The sequence below is a fragment of the Mus musculus genome, chromosome 1 (assembly GCF_000001635.26).
Source record: "Mus musculus strain C57BL/6J chromosome 1, GRCm38.p6 C57BL/6J".
In the NCBI taxonomy this organism is placed as follows: domain Eukaryota; kingdom Metazoa; phylum Chordata; class Mammalia; order Rodentia; family Muridae; genus Mus; species Mus musculus.
This window is the reverse complement of record NC_000067.6, coordinates 121094470-121116738: the sequence shown is the minus strand read 5'-3', so window position 1 is coordinate 121116738 and position 22269 is coordinate 121094470. Positions and strand designations below refer to the sequence as shown.

Sequence of the window (22269 nt, the reverse complement as noted above, 5' to 3'; positions counted from 1 at the left end):
TCCAGTAGAAGGCACTTGGCCTTGATGCTAGAAAGCTCAGTTCAAAGTGCTCCTTTATCAGTTCCAAGCTGTGCAATCTTGAATAAATCATTTAGCCTCTCCGTTTCTCCATAAATAAATGGAGGCCTACCAGTCTTGTTCTGCCTGCCTCTGAAGAGCTGATGAGAGGCAGGAAGAATGGCCCCAATTCCAGATGCATAGTTACTGTGTGTTATTCTACACACAGTAGAAAAACTCCCTGTTAAAAATCTCAATGGTCTTTGCTGCCTCAGATCAGGGCATTAGACCTTGTGTAACCCAGTGCTTTGATGTGAAGACAGAAACATAAACAGAAGCAAAATTGGTTGTCCAAAGATGAGCCCTGGCAATGAAATGAATTCTAATTATGGCATCATCTTTGTCCTAATGCCTAGAGACTCTCCTCTCCTCTCTCCTCTCTCCTCTCTTCTCTTCCCTCCACCCCTCCCACTTCTTCCCTCATCCCCTTGTCTCATTGCAGAGAAATTATCAAACCTAGCCACTCACAACCAATTTAAGCCCCTGAGCTGTCAATTATTCATATATTTCTGTATTCATGCATTTCACAAAGTGTTATGAAGACATGTAAAGTTCCAGGCAGTGTTCTATGTTCGGGTTGGCAATAACCGCCCTGAGTTTCAGATCATCAATAAATCTTACTTTAAATTTAAACTTACATTTAAATTACCCACAGATCAACACCCAAGGCATTACTTTTTAATACTGTGTGGGCACAAACATTTTTGAAAGTTTCATGGGATATATTTAGGCTTAAGCGTTATCTGCTGTCTCTGGAGTACAAATGTGCTTGAGTGTCTAACCTTTTCACTTGCTTCGTCTGTCCATGCCACCTGTGTGCTGGGGATGGAGGGGCAATTTCCCCAGGCATATATGCATCTCATGGAAGGAGACAGATATAAGAGCATACAAGATGTATATCTCAGCTTTCAATAGCTGTAGCTAAAAGGTTTATTATTGAAAATATCTTGTTAAAAATATGATTAGGGTGCAGAGGAGAAGACCTAGTCTGTAATGTGTCTGCAACACAAGCATAAGGACCTGAACTGATGCACAGACCCACAGGAAAATCTGGATGTGATGATGCATTCTGTAATCCCAGTGCTGGAGAGGTGGGAACAAGAGGAGCCCTGGGACTTGCTGGATAGACAGCCTAGGTGACTTGGTGAGGTTAGTGAGAGACATTGTATCAAAAATATATGACGGGGGATACCTGGTGGTGATCTTTGGCCTATGCATATTCTCTCTCTCTCTCTCTCTCTCTCTCTCTCTCTCTCTCTCTCTCTTCTGTGTGTGTGTTTGTGTGTGTGTGTGTGTTCCTGTGTGTGTGTGTGTGTGTGTGTGTGTACACAAAAAAAGTAAACAGCCTAGGACTGATATGAGATCACAAGGCTGAAGATGATAGGCACAGACTTGCTACAAGACAATGGAGAATGGTGAGGACCATGGTTCCCAGAGGTATGGTTGACTCAGACGTGCAGTGGCTACCTCACTTCTCTAGCTGCTCAGATCTATAGTTCAGGTTTTTCAGAGAAGCTAAACATTCATACTATTTCTTAGACACATTTTAAGCCTTGACAGTCAGGCAGTATTTCCAAATATGGTACTGACCAAGGACGAAGGGAAATGTGCCAGTGGGATGGACCTAGACCATATGTTGTGTAGTAACGTCCTTCCAAAATGGAAACATTGCGTCTTGAAGGGAGGGTCATTAAGACTCAGGAAGCAAACAACTCACAAGTTCCAGGAAATCCCTGAAATGTTTAAGATTCACAAAAGCCCCTCCTTCCTCAAATTTTATAGTCAGCCAAAAACTAGTGAAGAGAACAAACTCTAACCAGTGGGGCTGTCTGCAGGTCATGCAGGGAGCTCCAGAGATGCAACTTTCATGCGTCTTCACCCATACTATGTGGACTTTTGTGTGATGTCACTGTCTCTGAGACACCCATGCTCCTGCAAATAGTCCTAATAAACTGACTGGCTCACCAAGCTGTAGTTGAGTGTAGTCATTTCTCTGCTCTGCTGTTGGTTTGCTTTATCTGGTGTGGCATAGATAGTTGTTCTTAGCTCCCAGATAAAGTCACATGATGACATGGCCCACCAGTTTGCCACTTGTGACTTAGACTTTTGGAAAATATCACAATTAACAACACCTTGGCTGAGTCCTAGCTGGGGAAGGGGGATGACCTGGATGGACTATGGCATAGTAGCATTTGCAGCTGTCCTAAGTCACAGACTTGAACTACAGTCTGACTTATAGAGAGCTAATGTCTAACCAGTGTTGCAATAAGAATTAATTCTCCCCTGGTGGAGAGGAAAAGCAGACTCAATATTTTTGTCAGGAATGACCACATAGAGTTTGCATTTAAGCAATAAAGTGGTAAATGTTTGGTGGGGATTCTGAATAGGAAATTTGTGGCTTCTGGAAATGTGATTCAAGAAAAAGCCACCACTTTAAATAAAATTTCCAGTCACAAATTTGGGGGTTTGGGGAGGTCCTTGGCTGTTTCCCTAGAGAATCCTTCACGAGATTTCTGAATGTGAGTAGGAAAAAAATATATTGTCTAGCTAAAATCAGGGCTAGTAAAAGGAAGGCAAAAAAATCCACTTACTCCTCTCTGATGGTTCCAATCTTTTCTGAATGGGATATTTCGGCTGAAGGAACAACATTATAGGAAATATAAAACATGTTTGATAATACTGTGTGATATGTGCTTTATGTGCAAATGTGCATGCATATGTGTATATGTGGTGGGCATGTGTTTAATGTATATATGAATGTGATGTGTGTGTCTGAACTTGTGTGGCCATCACAGGACAACATTAGATATTGTACCTCACCTTCAGCCTTTTTCAAACAGGGTCTCTCTTTCTCTTTTGCATACACCAACCAGCCGGTCTGTGACCTTCAGGGGAATCTCTTGTGTTCACCTCTCATAGGCAGTCTGGGATTAGAGACATGCATTACCACACTTGGCTTTGCACAGGTTCTAGGGACCTAAATTGAGGTCTTCAGAATTCTGAGGCAAATACTTTAGCCCATTGGACATCTCCCCAGCCCTCCTAATTGCTTTTGACTTATGATGCCTCAACCATATCTTTCTGGAAATCAAAGGGAAAAATATCTTGTCCCCAAGCTCTCAAAGTATGTCTCACATGGCTCTTCTAGTGAGCATCAGCCTCAGCCTCTCCCTGACTTTGACTTTAGTGACCCCTGTCTGATTCAACTGATAATATCAACCTCAAAATGACCGGAATAAGAATGAGCACGTGAGGGGGCAGGGAAGTGAGCACGTGAGTTAGGTTTGCTGCAAAAGCATGAGGACCCATGCTCATATCCCTAGTGCACATGTTAAGCCAAGTGCAGTGGCATGACCTTGCAATCTAAGTATTCATATGGGGAGATGGGCAAGGAGACAGGAGTGCCCTTGGAAACTGATTGGCCAGATCATCTGGAATGTGCAATGGTGAACGGTAAACTGTCTCAAACAACGTGGAAGATCGACACTTGAGTACTGTGTTATCCCTCTGCTCACGCTCACACACCAACACACAGACACAGACACAAACATACAGATAAACAGACACACCCCTCCCACACGAGAGAGAGAGAGAGAGAGAGAGAGAGAGAGAGAGAGAGAGAGAGAGAGCTCACTGGCCAGAAGAGTCAGTACAAATGGTCTCATCTGTACCTCTTTCTCTGCAGAAGCTCTTGTGCCAGCCCTGCTTTCTTCCTGTGTAAACGGAAGGGATAATACAGATCTCACAATGACAGCATTATCTCATGTCATGACTGGTATGCAGTTGGCGCACAGTTCCTGCTCCTCTCCCATTGTTTCCTTCCAATGTTAACCAAACCTCCAAAGTTTTGGAATCCAAATGGAGTGTATCCAAATTCTCATCATCCCTCCTAGAAGGCCAAGGGTGAGGTAATGGAGGATGACCTCAGAGTCCTCCTTCCAAATCCCAGGATTCCTAGGCAGGGATGCACAATGAGTATTTTTCTCCAGGAACCCTGACCCTTGCCACACTTAATAAATCAATTAGTGAGCATGGTCCATTTATTCTACATGCTTTGGCTTGTTTTCCATCTGCTCAGTCTAAGACAGTCTTGGCCCACGAGGGGCTGTCCATCCAGAGAAGCACAGCCTTGTAAACAGAAAGTGCCATAAAGTATTACAAATATGTATTGGGTGGCAGATGTTGGAGCCAGCTCACCCTCACATCTGGAAAGAATATGCACTGTAAGATTTTTCTGAGCAATGCCTTCCCCAAAAAATCTCTGTGAAAGTGGTTAGCATTCTGAGTGTACAGAACATGGTGATGTGCTACCAGTGCCCCAAGCCCTGCTAAAGTCTACAAGTGTGCTGGCAGCTTGGCGGGCCCCTCTCCTAACTGTAACAGCAAGAAGGGGATTCTAGAGATAATTAGATTTTGTGTCTGGGTATTATACAAACATATTACTCTATGAGGACTGCATTACATCAAAGGATGGGGAAACACAACAGCTGGCCTCGGAGAAGGGGGAGAACAGCAAAGACAATGAGAGCCAGGCTGAGGAATTGGTATTGTTTGGTGAGCTGAACAGGAGACTTCCCTCTGAATGGCCTCTGCAAAGCATGCTGTCCTCCTGGCTGACAGAGCTCGGAATGAATGGCCTGTGTATTCCTGTTTTCACACAGTCCATCAGCAATAAATGAAAGGTTTGCGCTGCAGCCAAGAACAGAAAATGATGACTCTGAGTCACTCTGGGAAACCAGGATAATTTAAGCAGACTTGGGCCTCAGAGATCTCTCAATGTAATAGTCACCAGGGGCCTCCCAGGACAGCTTGTCCTCAAGGCCCACCCACTGCTGCCAGCCCAGGTTGGCCCATCCCAAGGAACTCCCAAGCTAGGGAAGGCCTTGTGCTTCTCCAACATCTGGGAAGGAATTCAGATCTGTGGCTTCTGCCTTAGTGAAGAGATACATGGTCTACAAGTGAAGGTTACAAGTAGAAGCTAGCCATTTGTGGGAAAGTCAAAGCCTGGGCTACTTTTCTATAGCAACATAGTGTGTGTGTGTGTGTGTGTGTGTGTGTGTGTGTGTGTGTGTGTGTGTGTGTGTGTGTGGTATGTGTGTGTGTGGTGTATGTGTGGCGGGGGGAGTAGGTGGGGTGTGTGTGAAAGTGTGTGGGTGTGTGGGTGTATATGTTGTGTGTATGTGTGTGGTGGTGTGTGTCTATGTGTGTATGGGGTATATGTGTGTGTAGTGTGTCTGTGTGTGTGTGTGTAGTATGTGTATGTGGTGTGTGTATATGTAGTGTGTGGGTGTGGTGTATGGGTGTGTATGTGGTGTGTGTATGTGTGTGTGTGTGTGGTGTGTCTGTGTCTGTGTATGTGTTGTGTGTCTGTGGTGTGTGTGTGTGTGTGTGTGTGTGTGTGTGTATGTGGTGTGTGTCTGTCTGTCTGTCTGTGTGTCTGTATGTGTGTGTGTATTCAGGTGTGAAAGCAAGTGTCTGGGAAATCCAAAAGAGGGTGTCAGAACCCCTAGGGCTGGAGTAACAAATGGATGTGAATACTGGGACCTGAACCATGAACCTCTACAAGGAGAGTATGCCCTCTTAACTGCTGGACCATCTCTCTAGCTCCCACCTTGTATGAAGATGGGGTTCCTCCTTCCTTAGTCCTGAGCTCATCAAGTAGGCCAGACTGGCTGGCCTATCCAGAGACCTAGCTGTCTCGGCCTCTCTAGCTCAAGAATTACATGCAAATGCCACCTTGCTCCTTACTACCCAACACATTCACCTTTTCTTAAATGTGGGAACTGGAGATTGAACTCAGATCCTGTCTGACAGACTAAATTATCTCACCCCAAACCCCACGAGTATCTTGATACAGCTAACCATTAGTAAATGAGACCACTGGGCATATCACTGTGACTTGCAGAAGGGTGACTTAGTATTTGTCAATGTGAGCAGATACTAAGCATTTCTTCATGGGTCACCCCCCACCTCCCTTGATCACTGGGGACAGCTTCAGGAACATTGCCCAGCTAGACATTCACTACAGAATTAATACTAGTTGCTTTGGCTGCTGATAACTCATTTACACCCCCCCACACACACACCTCTGTGTGTGTGCGCACATGCATGCACATGTTTGTACACATGAATGTAGTGCCTGCAGAAGCCAAAGTAGTGCCAGACACCCTGGTCCTGAAGTTGTGAGCGGTCATATATAGGAGATGGGAACAGAACTAGGGTCCTCTATAGGAACAGCACATGCTCTTGGCCACTGGGCCACCTCTCCAGCTACTTTTCTTTATTCTTGAGTACTTTTCCAGATATGTCCTCATGCACTACATACAACAAGCTTCACAGTAGACCATTAAGTGTCTGAACAGCTGATTGACTGGCATGGGAACGGTGGGGATTAAGGCAAACTGAAGGTTGCCTGTCCGTGCTCAGCCCTCAGATCGTTCCCTACCAGAATGTGGGCCCTGCAGTGTAATTTCCTCTTGTTTTCAAAAGAAACCAGGAGATTGGACTTTTATTTTAAAATGTCCACTGAAACATTTTTGTTGCATGAACACTTACATGTTGTGGATTGGTTCATATGCTATTTGCATTTATTCAGCTCCCCAAATCACTCAGGAACCCACATATTTGCCTGTTAGATGCTGAGAGTCCATGCACCCAGTTGGTTCTAATCATAAGTAAAGTTGCTGCTGGCCAGTGGCTGGGCACGGAGACAGAGTCAGGACTTTAAATTTCCCAGGTAAGAAAGCCCTGAGAGAGGAAGACTTTTTAGAATCGCCATGATGGGAAGTAGAAACCTCAAGGCTGTGAGCTTCAGGAGAGAAAGCATACAACCACATAAGAATCAGGGAAGAGTGGCCCCAGGGTCCTCTCCCCTGATTGGTCTGGGGTAGCAGAGATGAAAGATAGATTTTAGTAAATAATAATTCAGGAATATTGGTGGGGACGCATTAGCACCATGGAAGATTTGGAGTGGCCTAGCCATTGAGCTGCTTAGGGCATATTAAAAATAAGACTGTGTGTGTGTGTATCTCTATGTGTGTATCTGTGTGTGTGTATATCTGTGTGTGTGTCTGTGTGTGTATATCTGTGTGTGTGTCTGTGTTTGTATATCTGTGTGTGTGTGTCTGTCTGTGTATATCTGTGTGTGTGTCTGTGTCTGTGTGTGTGTCTGTGTGTTTGTGTGTGTGTGTCTGTGTGTGTGTATATATCTGTGTGTGTCTGTGTGTGTGTGTCTGTGTGTGTGTGTGTCTGTGTCTGTGTATATATCTGTGTGTGTGTCTGTGTGTCTGTGTGTGTGTATATATCTGTGCGTGTATATATCTCTGTGTGTGTATATATCTGTGTGTGTGTGTATCTGTGTGTGTGTCTGTATATCTGTGTTTGTGTGTGTGTTTGTGTGTGTCTGTGTGTGTGTATATATCTCTGTGTGTGCCTGTGTCTGTGTGTGTGTATCTGTGTGTGTGCTTGTGTGTGTGTGTGTCTGTGTGTGTATATATATCTGTGTGTGTGTCTCTGTGTCTGTGTGTCTGTGTGTGTGTCTCTGTGTGTGTATATATCTGTGTGTGTGTGTGTCTGTGTGTGTGTCTGTGTGTGTGTCTCTGTGTGTGTATATATCTGCGTGTGTGTCTGTGTGTGTCTGTGTCATGGGGTGTGTGTGTGTGTCTCTGTGTGTGTGTATATATCTGTGTGTGCCTGCGTGTGTGTTTGTGTGTGTGTGTGTGTGTTTGTGTGTGTATATATATCTCTGTGTGTGCGTGTGTGTGTGTGTGTATCTGTGTGTGTGTGCGTGTGCATGTGTGTGTGTGTGTGTGTGTGTCTGTGTGTGTGTGTGTATAGTGAGGAGTGCACGTGCACCCTCGGGGGAGTTTAGAGCAGATTAGTATACTACCGCTTCACTTATGTGTGCTGTAGGAGTTGCTTTTCTCATTTTTCTGACAAAACACTGACAAAAACAACCTAAGGAAGGAAAGCTTCAGCTTGGCTCATAGCTTGAGGGCACAGCACATCCCTGTGCAGGAGGGTGACAGCAGGAGCATGAGAAGTTCATTGGTCACATCGCATCCACAGTCGGGAGGCAGGGAAGGATGAAGAACGATGGTCGGCCTGCTTTCTCCTCTTTACTTAATACAGGAGCTCAGGCCACAGGATGGAGCTGCCCACTTCTAGGGTGGATTTAGGTCGCTCCTCAACTAACCTAAAGTAGAATCTCCATACTATGGCCAGAGATTTGTTCCCATGGTGATTATCAATCCCAGTTCATAATTAAGACTCACCACCTCACATGATTTAAAAAAAATCAAAAACAAAAGACAGAACCAGCAAAACTTTAGTAGCATTGGACTCAACCAACATCCCCTAGCTACTTCTGGAATTTTCATGAGTTTCTTCTAGAAACTACTTCTTGATTGATTAATTTATTTGTGTGTGTGTGTGTGATATGAATGCATGTGCACATTTGTGTGTGTGTGTGCATATGGCCACACCCAGAGGGCATGTGTCTGGCAGTCAGAGGACAATCTCAGCTGACAGTTGCACCTTTCTTGGACAGGATCCCTGTGTATGTCAGGCTAGCTGTCCTGCAAGCTGTTGGGGATTTTCCTATGTCCATCTCCTCCCTTTCCATAGAAGCATCACAATTACAAATGGTATTGTGCTTAACTTTGTGTGACTTTGGGGGATTTGAAGTCAGTTCCCCATACTAGCGCGACACATGTTGTAAGAACTGAGCCATCTCTCCAGCCTTGATGTACTAGTTCGGTTGGTTGGTTGTTGTTGTTGTAACAGTGTCTACCAACCTCTCACTGCTCACAAGATGCCTTATTCCCCTCTCCCTCCTTTTCTTATTATCTCAGAACTATTCTGATGCAGTTGTTGGTTAAACCAATAGCTATTGTGTGCAATGCTGCTGCTTGTTGGATGGAACAATGGATGTCCTGAGTGAATCTGTGCTGTTGACATGGGCACAGCCATGTCAAGGACCTCAACACCATGGAAGAGCAGAGCCTTCCCAGGGTGATGCTCAGAGGGATGGAAAAGCTTTCCTTGGGTCAGAAGTGTGAAAACTGACGGTGCGTGCAGAAAATGTCCACTTTAGTTTCTTTTCTGCCCCCATATAAATCAGCCCGAAGACAGTGCTGCTACAGATACTGTCCCTAATGAGATTAGCTCAACCCATCTGCATGTTCAGATGTATATAATAATCCTGTCTCTGTGTTCAGAAGTACATAATAATCCTGCCTCTTTGTTTAGCTGTATATAACAACTCCACCTCCTTGCTCAGGTGTATGGAATAATCCTGCCTTCATGTTAACTATATATAGTAATCACTCTGAGCTATACATAAGAAACATGCTGTGCTCTCATATGCCCGCCTTATTGCTCAGGTGTATGGAGTAACCCCTCCTTCCTGTTCAACAGTGTATAATAAACATGCTGCACTCTCAAAGACCTCCCTGTTCGCTGTATGACTGATCCTTCCTCCCTGTTCAACTAGATACAATAAACATTCTGAGCTTCTGGGGTACGGCAGCTTCTCCATCTGAGAGCCCAGACTACCCAATGTCAGCTTTCCTATGTCCATGTGTCTGCCATTTCTTCATTCCCTCTTTGGAGCCACTTAAGGATATAGCAACTTATTCAAAACAAGAACATTGGCTATTTCATTTCCCTTTGCAAACTTTAACATCTATCTATCTATATGTAACTATGTATGTATCAATCTATGTATGTATGTATGTATCTATCTATCTATCTATCTATCAATCTATCATCTATGTATGTATGTATGTATCTATCTATCTATCTATCTATCTATCTATCTATCATCTATGTATGTATGTATCTATCTATCTATCTATCATCTATGTATATATATATGTATGTATGTATCTATCTATCTATCTATGTATCTATCATCCATCCATCTATCCATGCACTGTCTTCTCAGTTATCCTCATGGTTCTTTTTCTCTAGAGAGCCTTAGAATATATTTTATGTCTTTGTGAAGTTTCATACCCAAAGTCCCTGGATGATCTCATGAGTGTTTAGGGAACATTAAGGCTGCTATTTGCTCTTCCTCTGTAGGTACTCTGGTGGGGCTGCTGCTGCCCCACAAGCTCCCCTTCTTCCTGATTCCAAAAGTCTCTTAACATCTTTTGTTGCATCTTCTGCAGTTATTGTTGTCTTTGAGGCCTATTAACTTCAATTTAAAAATTGAACTTTTTAATTCAATTTTTTTGAATGTTTTACCTATGTGTATGTCCATGCACCGTATGGGTGCTTGTGCTGTTAGATCCTTTGGGACTGGAGTTACAGTTGGATGTAAGACACCACGTACATTCTGGAAAACAAATCCAGATCCTCTGGAAGAGCAGCAAATGCTCCTAACTTCTGAGCCATCTCTCAGCTCCATCTTAAAAAAAATTAATTATGTTTATTTATTTACTTATTTGTGTGTATGAGTAAGAGGGAGATGGGGAGAAAGAGATGGATAGATAGACCATAGACAGACAGACAGACAGACAGACAGATAGATAGATAGATAGATAGATAGATAACTGTTGATAGATCACAGCACTTATGCCGGGGTTTGAGAGAGGGAGAGCTTGCAGGAATCAGCTTCCCTCTTCACCATGTGAGTTCTTGAGATCACACTCTGGTTGGCAGGCTCCATGACAAACAGGTTTATGTATGAGCCATCTTTCCAGGTCACTAGCACCTTTCCATTTTTTTTTTATTGGATGGGAGAAAAATTAAATATATATTGCCAGTCATGTTAATTAAAAGAACCCTTCCAGGTGGGAGGAGACTTTTGGAGGTGATAAAGACATTTACAGCATTGATCATGAAGGTGGTTTCATGGCTGTATGGGCATATGCTTATCTCCAAATGCATCAATGTGTATGTATTCATTATCATATGCATTACTATACATGACAAGTGTATATATCTTACATGTTGCATATCTAATGTGACAATTGCTTCTTATAACCATCTATTAGGTAAACAAAATGAAAACAAAGAGCAGAGGAGGAAAGTGAATCAATGAACAGCTCAACTAGCTTTCCAACTGTTCAGTCACAGCTCACATCTTAAAACACAGTGCCAATAAAGAAAGGAAAGGCAAGAAGGGTCCTGTTTGACCTGAGGGTGTTTTAATCTCCTCAAGGATTTACCATGATGAAAACACGGAGGCAAAAGTTATGAAGCCACTGAAGCAAAGAAAAGTGGGGTTGCAAATAAGACAGGAAAGAAGATGGAATGAGAGGGACAGCAGGGGGAGAAGGTAGGCGTGCTCTGCTGCACCTGACCAAACCCCAGCAATCCAGGACTGAACCTGTCAGAGGAAGCAAAGGAGTTAGGAGCCCAGGAGTGCTGATCAGGCCTCTGGTTTTACAGGGCTGCACTCACTGTGGAGCTGAAGTTTCTGCATCATTGCAAAATGTGCTGGCTTACAACAAGCACTGATGACCCCACAGGGTCTGTGGGTCAAGTTTAAAAGCAGGTTAACTGAGTGACATTGGCTCCAGGACCTTTCTGAGGAGACAGACCAAATGTTGGCCAGGGATACAGGTATGAGAAGACCTTCCTGAGGTGGCGGGAACCACTTCTAAGCAGAATGTCGCCTTGGTGTCTATGCTTCTCATCAGGCTAGGTTTCTCTCAGCTGTAGCTGCCTGAGAGTGAATCAGCTACTTGCTGCTAGAAGCCACTGAGTCTTTTATGTCCTGGCTTCTAGGACTGAAAATAATAACTTCCAATTCACGGATTAAAACAAAGTTCAGAATGCTCAAGGGGAAGATAACTAGGCTATACCCTTGAGGAAAAGGGCATAAAAGAATCTGTGGACACTTAAAACCACTGGATGAATATTTGAATTACTCCACCTTTGGACAATGCTTTCTTTTGTCTTTTTGTTTAATAAAAGGCTAATGGAAGGAAAGATAAACGACCTTTATCGACAGGTTATGACTATCAAACACTGTGACGTAAAAAAAAATCAGTTAAAATTTCCTTCTTTTGCTAGAAAGACATAAGGGAGTTCAAAGTCTTCTCTCAGTTGCTGTGGTTTGAAGACATCTCCTAATTCCATGTCTTGAAAACTTGGTCCTTGTCCTAGTTGGGTTTAATTGACAATTGGACACAGCCTAGAGTCATCTGAGGGGAAAGCCTTGATTGAGGAATTGCCTTGACTTGCTGGTGACCATGTATGGGGGCGTGAGGGGGTTGTCTTGATTATTAATTGATGCAGGAGAGCCCAGACCACTGTGGGCAGCACCATCTCTAGGCAGGTTGTCTTTGGCTATATAAGAAAACTACCTAAGCACGGGTCTGTGAATGAGGCAGAGCACAAGCCAGTAAGCAATTTCCCTCCATGGTTCCTGTCTCCAGGTTCCTGCCTGGAGTCGATACTCTGAATGTTCTCAATGATAGATTATGACCTAGAATTATAAGCCAAATAACCCTTTCCTATCTCCCACTTATTTTTGTTGTGTTTGTTTGTTTGTTCAGAGTGTTTTATAACAGCACAGGATGAAACTAGAACCAGCCTCAACACAGCAGTGTTGAGAGGCAGAAATTTGGCATAGGGAGAGACGAAGGCCATGTGCATGGACAGACTTATCCCATGACCTTTCCTTCAGAGATGTGCACAAGTACCTTGTTCATTCCAAAATGATTCCACACATGTCTAGCTCGATGAACTGAGTGTGACTAAAAGCAGCATGGGGAAGCTACACTAGCATAGGTGACAGCATCCATAAACTTCATCCCTCAAGGGCTCTGCACAGCTTCCATGTAACCCACTCAAGTCTACTCTCCTCGGCAACCATTGCTGTTTATCTATAATCTTGGGGAGGGGTCTCAAGAAGCTTGTGACATCCTGAGTTTACAGAGCCTAGTGTATTTCCTTATTTTTCTTTATCCCATGAGTCTCTGTAGGACCATGAGGGGAAGTTCCTGAAAGAGAACAACCACACAGCAGTGGATTATGAGCTGGGGACCAGGCAGCTGTGATGTGAGAGCATTGTTTTCTTGACTTCGCTTTGTGTTTCCCTCCATGGTGTGATAATGCAGGTTAAAGGGCCCCCTCAAATGTCAACCCTGTTATCTTGGATGTCCTGGTCTCCAGAAAAATGAGCCAATTAACTTCTCTCTATAAATAACCAAGGCAATGGCATCCAAATATAGGAAGGAAGAATGGACTAAGATATCCTACTTGCTGCTCTGTGACACACACATTTAGAAGGCAGTCTTTGTTTTGGGGAGGTGTGAACAATCTTATATTAAGCAGATAACTTCTTTTAACCCTTATAACTATCCTTTCAACCTCCCTGCCAACAGATATTTTTCTTAACTACATTTACGTACTTCATTCACTAAATATTTATTCACTACATATGATATTTCTTCAGGTCATTAAAGAACTGTAGTTTGTTTACTCATTCAACAAACCTTTATTGAGTTCCTGTAATGTCGTAGGGTACATTGAGAGTCTGGTGACACTTTTGAGCAGATGCAACAAGTAGTTTCCGGTTAACTCTTGTGGGGGTGGGGGGAAGATATCTGTGTATTGGAAGTCCAGATATCTGTGTATGTATACAACATTTGGGAGACTGAGGCATATTACATAGTGAGTTCTAGGCCAGTCAGGACTAAAATGGTAACTTTTTTTTTTTCTCAAAGTAACAAAGACAAGGGCCCGAAGAGGTGGCTCAGCAGCTAAGAGTGCTTGTTGCTCTTGCTAAGGAGCCAAGTTTGGTTTCCAGCACCCACGTTGGGTGGCTCACACTCACCTGTAACTCCATCTCCAGCAGATCTCCTTCCTTCTTCTGGCTTCTTAGGACACCACACTTATACATGCAAGCCCTCCCACTCCCACACTTAGCTGAAATTAAAATTAAAATCATTTCAAAAACTCCTAAACTAAAACTAATGTAATGTGTCTAAGGCTGGATAGAACTAAACTATCCAGGGTTATAACTATCACTGAAAGGATTCACAGGGGCTGGGACTGAGGGAGGAGAAATAGGTCTTTGATTTCACCAGGAAGTATTGTTCTCTACCAGGAAATGGTAGACACTAAAGAGGAATATTTGATGAGAAAAGATGCTGTCCATTTGCTCAACCATATGGCTTTAAACCCAAGGAGCTGGTAGTATGGACATTCTAAGTGGGAGAAACAGGGCATGTATCTAGGAGAAGGGTTCGTCTGAGCTTTTTCCACATCTGTAAAGATAGATGGCTGTTCTCTTAGCCTCCTGTAAGACTTCAGCTGGTCTTCTTGAGTCCAGTGTCTCTACTGGTTCAGCTTGTGACCTGGTACCTCTAAGAGAAGGTGGGACATCAGTCAATGTTGGTTTAGATACTGACACGTTCAGTCAGTGGACAGTAATGATGTATTAAGGGGGGCTAACTTGCATTGTGTTGGGGAATTAGGAGGCTAGAACTCAAGCAAAAGCCAATTGTAAGAGGCAGAAGTGAAAGGGAGCTGGGTGGGGCTAGGGCAGCAGTTCACTGGGTGAAGTTCTTGCTGTGCAAGCACTGGAGACTAGAGCTCCGATCCTCGGGGTCTACCTAAGTGCTGGGTAGGTGTGGCAGCCCCACTGTATTCCAGCACACAGGAGGTGGAAACAGAGAGACCCCACTGCAAACTGAAGCGTTTGAGTCGCTGAATCTGCAGGCTCTAAGTGAGAGACTGTGCCTCAGTGTATAAGGCAGAGAGTGGTCCAGGAAGGCGCCTAACCTTAGTCTGAGGACTCCACATGGACAAACATGAGCCCCTATACACATGCAAACGTGTGCACCTATACATAATGCTCACGCTCGTGCAAACACACACACACACACACACACACACACACACACACACACACACACGAAGAAAGGAAAAGAAAGGAAGACCTGAGTTTGCAGATGGCTGGTCCCAAGACAGGGTGGGTGTTGGGAGCTTTTCTGGTCTGTTGCTGTTGTAATTACAGCATCTGAAAGCTTGCGTGACATTGCTAATTTTAGAGAAAATGGGACACTGATATCTGCAAGCACACGCAGGCTTGGGATGCGGATTAACACTTCCACCTCTCACAGAATCAAACCTCAAAACGGTGTCGGCATCGGGAAATATTATTATTAGAAGAATGTTCTTGGGGATGAGATGAAAAAAATGTAATGTCAGCTCTTTAGGAGGGTTTCATGAGACGGAGTGGTAATAAAACAGTCAGGGGGCAAGCTATTCAGGGAACCGAGCTCCGAAATGATGGAGTCCGTTTAATTCTGTTTCACTGTGGCACGGTGTGTGTGTGTGTGTGTGTGTGTGTGTGTATACTCAAAAATAAATTAGTAATTTTCCTCAAGTTCACGAGGAGACTCTACAATGGGGTACATGGTGAAGAGAGTTTTCTCATTAGTTGCAGGGAAAACAAAATTTAAGTAGTAGTGATAATAGTAAGGTCTAACCAGGCAGCTTAATGGGTAAAGGTACTTGAAAAATAAATCTGCTGACCTGTGTTTAATTCTCAGATCTCACAATGGAAGGAGAGGTCAGAGTCCCAGAAGGTGTCCTTAGATCTCTACACATGCCCCATGTCACACATGCACCATGTCACATATGCACCCACCCTCACACACACCTTGAGTCCATACTCCCAATGATAAATAAAGAAAAATTGAAAAATACAAGTCTGGCGAAATGGCTCAATGGATAGGAATATTTGCTGTCAAACCTGATAATTTGAGTTTGATTTGAGGTACTCAAGTGGGAGAGGAAAAGAAGAGACTGCCCCAAGCTAACCTCTGACCTTCACGCATGGCACTGGTATGCCCATACACTTCACCCTTGGCAAGTGAATAAAATATAACTGAAAAGTAATGAAAAGAGCGTGTGTGTGTGTGTGTGTGTGTGTGTGTGTGTGTGTGTGTGTATGCCTGCAGGTAAGAACTTGTGAGCAAAACATTGAGAGACAGAAACAGGAAGTTAAAGATGACTTAAGGAAACTTTTCTTCTGTGGGATAGCTTTTAAACCACACCTACAACTAGTATAGAAATAGGAATAAGATTGAGACAGGAAAACATGAAATGGTAGCATTAGAGACAAAAAGTGGAGAATACTTAGGCCCTAAACAAATAACACAAAAGCTTATTTATTTGTTTTGACTCAGACGAAGAATAATTCACAGAAGACCTGAATTATTATTCTTGAGATAATGGCCTAGAAACCCACTGCTCGGCTTTGTGATATATCACAGACACAGGCTGACATCTTGTATAGTTCACTGGCATTGTGTAAGTAATACTGTAGATCTGTGGTGGAGAATCTGGGCTTCCATGGAGCTTGGGGAGTGTGAACTCTGAAGCCCACATAGCATAGATGACTCAAGCACTCTTTATTTCCTGGTCCCCAGGCTCCTCTGTACCAAGAAAATAACACTGTTAATCGTCTGGACTTGGGCTGGGAATGTCCAGTACCTTTGCTCACAGTGCGACACCTCAACTGGTGCCTTTTCTCTCCCTTGCTGTGCGGAAGCACTCATCAGGGATATGTGGGCTATGGAGATGGCTCAGCCAGTGAAGTGGTTTCTTCACAAGCATGCAGATCTGTATCACCCATGTGAAAAGCCAAGCTTGGGAGAGCTAATCCCAGCATTGCATAGACATAGGAGGATCTCTGGGGCATGCCGGAGCAGCTAATCTTAACCAGTCCAACCAATGGGTGAGTTCCTGACCCTGTCTCCAAATAAAATAAGGCAGAGAAATAACAGAGAAGACACTGAAGTCCAACCTCTGGTTTCTATGTGAGCATGCACCACACGCATGCACACACACACACACACACACACACACACACACACACACACACACATTAACGTAAGAGGGTTGAAAGAGAACACATGGCCACTGCCACCTAAGCTATTAGCAGCATCCTTAGCTGTCAGCTAAGGCTTGTGCTTGAACACAAGCCGGAATGATCAAAGTTTGCTTTATTGGTCAATCAACAGACTTCATGCTATCTATATGGAAAACCTAGAAAGCAATGTGATGTTCAGTGTTGAAGCCATTAAAGGGACACTACGGTAATAAAGTGAAAATACATGTAGTGTCTTGATTCTTAGATAATACACGGGTCAATTCATTGGTGGTATTTTACTGGATGTTTGTGAGTCTCTGTAACTTGGGGAGATGATGAAGATCATCACCCCTCTGACCAGAGACAATACAAGTGCTCAGTGTCCAGACAGACCATGCACAGAGGGTTATACGGAAGGTTACAGGTAAAAGGCAGGAAGCCCGGCACCGAGTGAACACTTGATCAAGGCCAGAAACAACGAAACAGTTGAACAGGCAAACAGAATCCTTCCACCTTTGAAAGGGCCTGAAACCCTCTGCTCTCAGTGACTCTTGGCTGTCAGCCCTGGCCATATAATTAATCACAGTACAGTGAGCTCTCGATTATCTGCACTAGTGAAGGGCAGAGGCGTGGATAATACAAAACAAGGGACAATCTAAAAGTCATTTATATCTTTGGCTTTGGAATGAAGTCAGAGAAGCACACATGCATGTTTGCACACACACAGACCCTTCTCATTATGACTGCTATTTACCGGCCCAGGCTTCCTGATCGTGGTCTCCGTGGACGGCTTCTGGAGGAATCTGCATTGACAAAGGTGGTGCATTAGATATCAAAATGTTTTAAAAATGTAATAGACATTTGATTGGCCAAGTGGTGTATTGTGTGAGAGATGGCTATGAAAGCAGAGGGAATCATGTTCAAAGCCCCAGCAGGTACATCAAAGCCAGACATAGGCACACCTGACTGCAAAGCAGGCGTTTCGGGGAGGATCTCCAGGACCTCGGGTCAGAACACCAAACTAAAACAACGGTGAGCTTCAGGCTCAGTGAGAAATCCTGCCTCCCAACATGAGGTTAAAGAGAGATAGAAGACATCTGACACCCCCTTCTGCCCTCCATGTGCATGAGCACACCCGAATGCGCGTGTGTGCACATAACACACAGTGTAACAGACAATACTTTAAATACAGACTATATTATCATCAGTGCTTTAACAGTATTGTGGGAAGTAGAGGGAGGAGGATCAGAAATCCACAGTCAACCCTTGGCTGCATATCAAATTGGAGGCCAACCTGGGCTACATTTCTGTAGTCACCAGTATATAGGGGCCCCACACAGATTCTGCCCTATGACTCTCTAGCTTGTCATCTACTTGCTTATTTATGTACTTATTTTTGTTGTGTCTTGTTTTGTGTTTTTAGTGAGCATGTCTGTTAGTGTACTAGGAGGCCAATAGATCTGCATGTCTTAAAGATGGCTCTTATTGATTGGTAACTGCCAGCAGGCTTCGAATGCTTGGTTCTTCTCTTTCTGTTTCTTCCTTCCTTTCTCTGTCCCTTTCTCCTTTCCTTCCTGTCTCTGTGCCCCCGACCCCCGTACTTTCTCTCCCTGCCTTCTTTCTGTTCCTTCCCTCCTATCCTTCTTTCGTTTCTCTTTTCCCGCTCTTTCCCTTCCTTCCTTTCTTCCTCCTACCTTTTGACAGTTCTTTTTCTCTTTGTTGTCCCATAGCCTCATCCCTACTCCCAGCATCTCTGCTGTGAGAACCTATCAAGATTTCCCTAGCTCAACTCTTTAGCAGAAAATCCATCTCCAGGGCCCTAGTCCATGGTCCGGAAGAAGAAGATCAGAAGGAAGTTGTACCCGTTTATTTGAGGCACCCTGGAAATTGGATGCAAGTCCCTGGGTCATGGGGCTTCCTTCCTATCCTCTAGATCACTAAATACTTAGCACTGGGGCAAGAGAAGGCAGGGGAGGGAAGGAGGGGTAGGTAGGAAGCCCATGGCTGTGTCTGCTTGTGTTTGCCTCCTACAATGGGAGGATAGGGATAGAAAAGACCCAGGCGCGACATAAATATTTCCTATTATGGAAAAACTGAAGCCACAATGGAATCCGTCATGCTTGTGATATGAGAGACGGACAATATTTCGGGGCTGCCGCCACGTCGGCACCTGAATGGAGTTTATATTTTGTTTATGGAGCTCAATCCGAAGCCTTTTTATTTATTTATTTATTTGGCCCAGCCTGTGTAATTCTTCATGGGAGCTCGAAATGGCTGCGGGAGCAGCTCAATATTCCATTTATTTTATTTATAAAAGAAATTCAAAGGCTGAAAAGATGAAGTAATTGACTTACCGGGATGACAGTTAAACCCACTAAATTTAATCTTATCCTCTCAAGTACAACATATCGCGCTTACAAATTATCGCTAGGCACCAGGCAGCCCGGCGTTCCTCACCTAATGCAAATGGAATGGAGGCCGCTGTTATTGTATTATCTGACTTTACTATCGGCATTAATCCGGCTTAGCTCACTTAATGATGCCACTTGTGGCTCGGCAAAGGCTGCAGAGAAGTCTATAAACTACTTCCATTAAAATGCAAATCGGGCCCGCCGAGAAAATAAGTGACAGAAAAAAAAAAAAAAAAAGTAGGAGACTTGGGCCCTGCGAGCTGGGCCCCCACAGCCCGCGTGATCCCAGGTGATAGCCTAACCTCGATTATCTGCGCGGGGGCCCAGAAAGGGAGCCAGCCCCGCACGCAGCAGCCCCACAAAAAAACTGCTCCAACAAGCCAGGCTATTTAATTTCTGGAGAGATTTCTATTTCTTTTTGTTGTTAGGAAATGAACAAATACTTATCAATGTAAAAACTGCTATCTCCCATCTCCCTGCCAGGTTTTTCATACTGATATTATTTGCGCCGCATAACACAGGAAATGAAAATCTTCTCCATTCAGTCTCCACTGTATCTCCAAATCCTCTGCGAACAGTCTGGCTGCCTCCTCCCCTCCTCCCTCCACACCCCCCCCCCCCCAGCCCCCCTAGCTCTCTTCCTGGTAAACAGAAAGGAAAACTTCAGTGAGCTAAGGAAAGAGACAAGGCTCACAATTCTCCAACCAGACCGGAACTCGTGGGTTTCTGGGAGACAGTTTCTCTGTGCTGTTGAGGATGAGCTGGGGCGAGTGGAAGCCAGAGCCGGCTGGGAGCTCAGTGCTAACATCTGTTTTACTTAAGGGGCCTGATTTCCTTTTAGGAGGGAAGGGCTGTATTCCCTTTCAGTGTGAAGCATCCTGGGCCCTGGGGCTTATATTGATTCTGAACAAGGCCTAATAAAAGTAAGAGGGTGATCTCCCTTCCTATTTCAATTCCTTAGCTCCAACAGTTTTTCTTCAGTTCTTCGGGTGACACTAGGGGATTCTAGTATCTCTCTTTGACACTGGTGGGACCTCGAGCCCTTTTCCTGTGGGTGGCCTAGGAAACGGAAGGATAGATAGCATCCTGCCATGCCCTCTGTGGTCAGGGTTTCAAATCCCATGAGGATTTCTGACACTCACTGAAGGATCGATGCTAGTTTTTAAATACTACAGTACCTTTTATGGTAACAATATTACAACAAAAACATTTTATCCTGCCAGGGGTATCCAGTTAAAGTTGACTTGGGGCCTGTCATTGGTGAACTCCTTGCTTCAACCTCAGCATTTTCTACCACGGAGGAGAAAGCTATGTGCTCTCAAAAGGCATGGTGCTGTCTACCCAGGGCCGAGATAATGAGAGCTTCCTTCTTAGCCTTAAGTACTCTTTTGGGGCTCAAGGGAAAGATGACTAAAGTTGGAGAGAAGAGAGACCCTGTGTTGAAGAAGCTGGGATGAAGAATGACTTTAATGGTGGGGCCTGCCCACAGGGCCATGGGTCTGTACAGGCCTCTATGTGACTGCAATGCCTTGGCTGCATGGCTCAACAAGGCTCAACACCCCTGAGAGTTCCAAGTCCTTTACCTTTCTCTTTAGAGAGGCCTTTGTCCTTCCCGTTTTCTTAGAGACTGTGCATACCGTAGTCTAGGCTGTACAGTACACGGTAGTGTTTCTGCAGCTTCATGAAGAAGCACGACTCCACCTTGGAGCCCGCTTCAGTACAGGTGGGCTTCCTTTATTCTCTTAGGGACAGTTTCTTAGGTAAAACTGGATCTTTGGCTTCCAGAAAAGCATTTCAGAACGAGCCATTATAAAGTTGGATAAGAGCTTATTAAAAATAGGAAGATGGGGTCCAATGAAAGACCAAAGCCAACCTTGGAGCATGGGTGTGGGATTCTCAATGAGAGAGGCACAGCTTATTTTAAAAGAGAACAAAACAGAAACACATGTTTTAAGCACAAGGGTTAAGGGAAAGAATAAGGCACATCCAAGTGTGGTACAGGATTCTCAAAGGAGAGTCACAATGAAGTGCCTTAGGGTTAGGCACATTTGCATGACCTTCAGACGATGTGTCAAATGGGCTGCTAAGAAACACCTGTCCTTCTTGCCTTTTCTCTCTTTGAAAGTGAGAGTATAGGGAGGTACCTTGGGTGAGGTATCTATCAGTCTGATAAAACCAAGAGCCACAAGGGTTGCAGAAGGGGTTTCTAATAAGATTTCTAGAAAGTTATAGATCTATAACTGGGAAAGGAGAAAGGCTTTAAGAAAATGTTGTTAATTGTTAGAACTGTTGATTCTCAGCTGGTAGAGGCTTCAATCAGATTCTCAGGTAAATGACCCCTTTCTCTTCCCATCTGCTCATGGTTTTTATCTTATTACATATAGGATGTGTTCCATATGAGATTGTAGAAGGGCAGGTAAGATGGCCTAGCAGGTAAAGATACTTGCCACCAAGTCTGACAATTTGAGTTCAATCCTGGGGATACACATGGTGGAAGGAGAGGATCAACATCCAAAAGTCATCCTCTGGCTTCCGCATGGGTGTCATAGCACACGTGTGCATGCACACATACACACACACACACACACACACACACACGTGAACATGCTTGAATGCACATACATGCACACATATATGCAAATCTCTGTGAGGCATAATATACATACATGTATCTATGTATAACATAGATATCTGTACATGTATACATAATATTTTATACACACATATACACACACACATATATATATATATGTATATATATATTCATACATAGAGAAGAAGAGTTTGCTAAGTGACTACAAGAGTGGCAACTATAGTTTGAATCTCTGCTACTATACACTTATTTAAACTCGATCACAAGTATGATTATATTAGAAGATGAACTGTTTAGGAACGATTAGTTTATGAGAATGGATTTTGCAGGTTGTGGTGGCATGAACCTTCGGGATTTGCTTAAGGAGG

General features: G+C 44.0%; 1 long non-coding RNA gene across 2 annotated transcripts in view; it reads right to left on the bottom strand.

The window, feature by feature from the left end:
* Celrr (cerebellum expressed regulatory RNA) overlaps positions 1 to 22269 on the bottom strand; it is a 33571-nt gene that overhangs the window by 4237 nt on the left and 7065 nt on the right. The window contains exons 2-3 of one of the 2 annotated variants that reach the window (NR_038008.1): positions 17652 to 17700; positions 2878 to 2981 (exon numbers count right to left, since the gene is read on the bottom strand). This is a non-coding gene — a long non-coding RNA (cerebellum expressed regulatory RNA). The remainder of the gene's footprint in view (positions 1 to 2877; positions 2982 to 17651; positions 17701 to 22269) is intronic. The other variant, NR_110450.1, reaches the window with a different exon arrangement.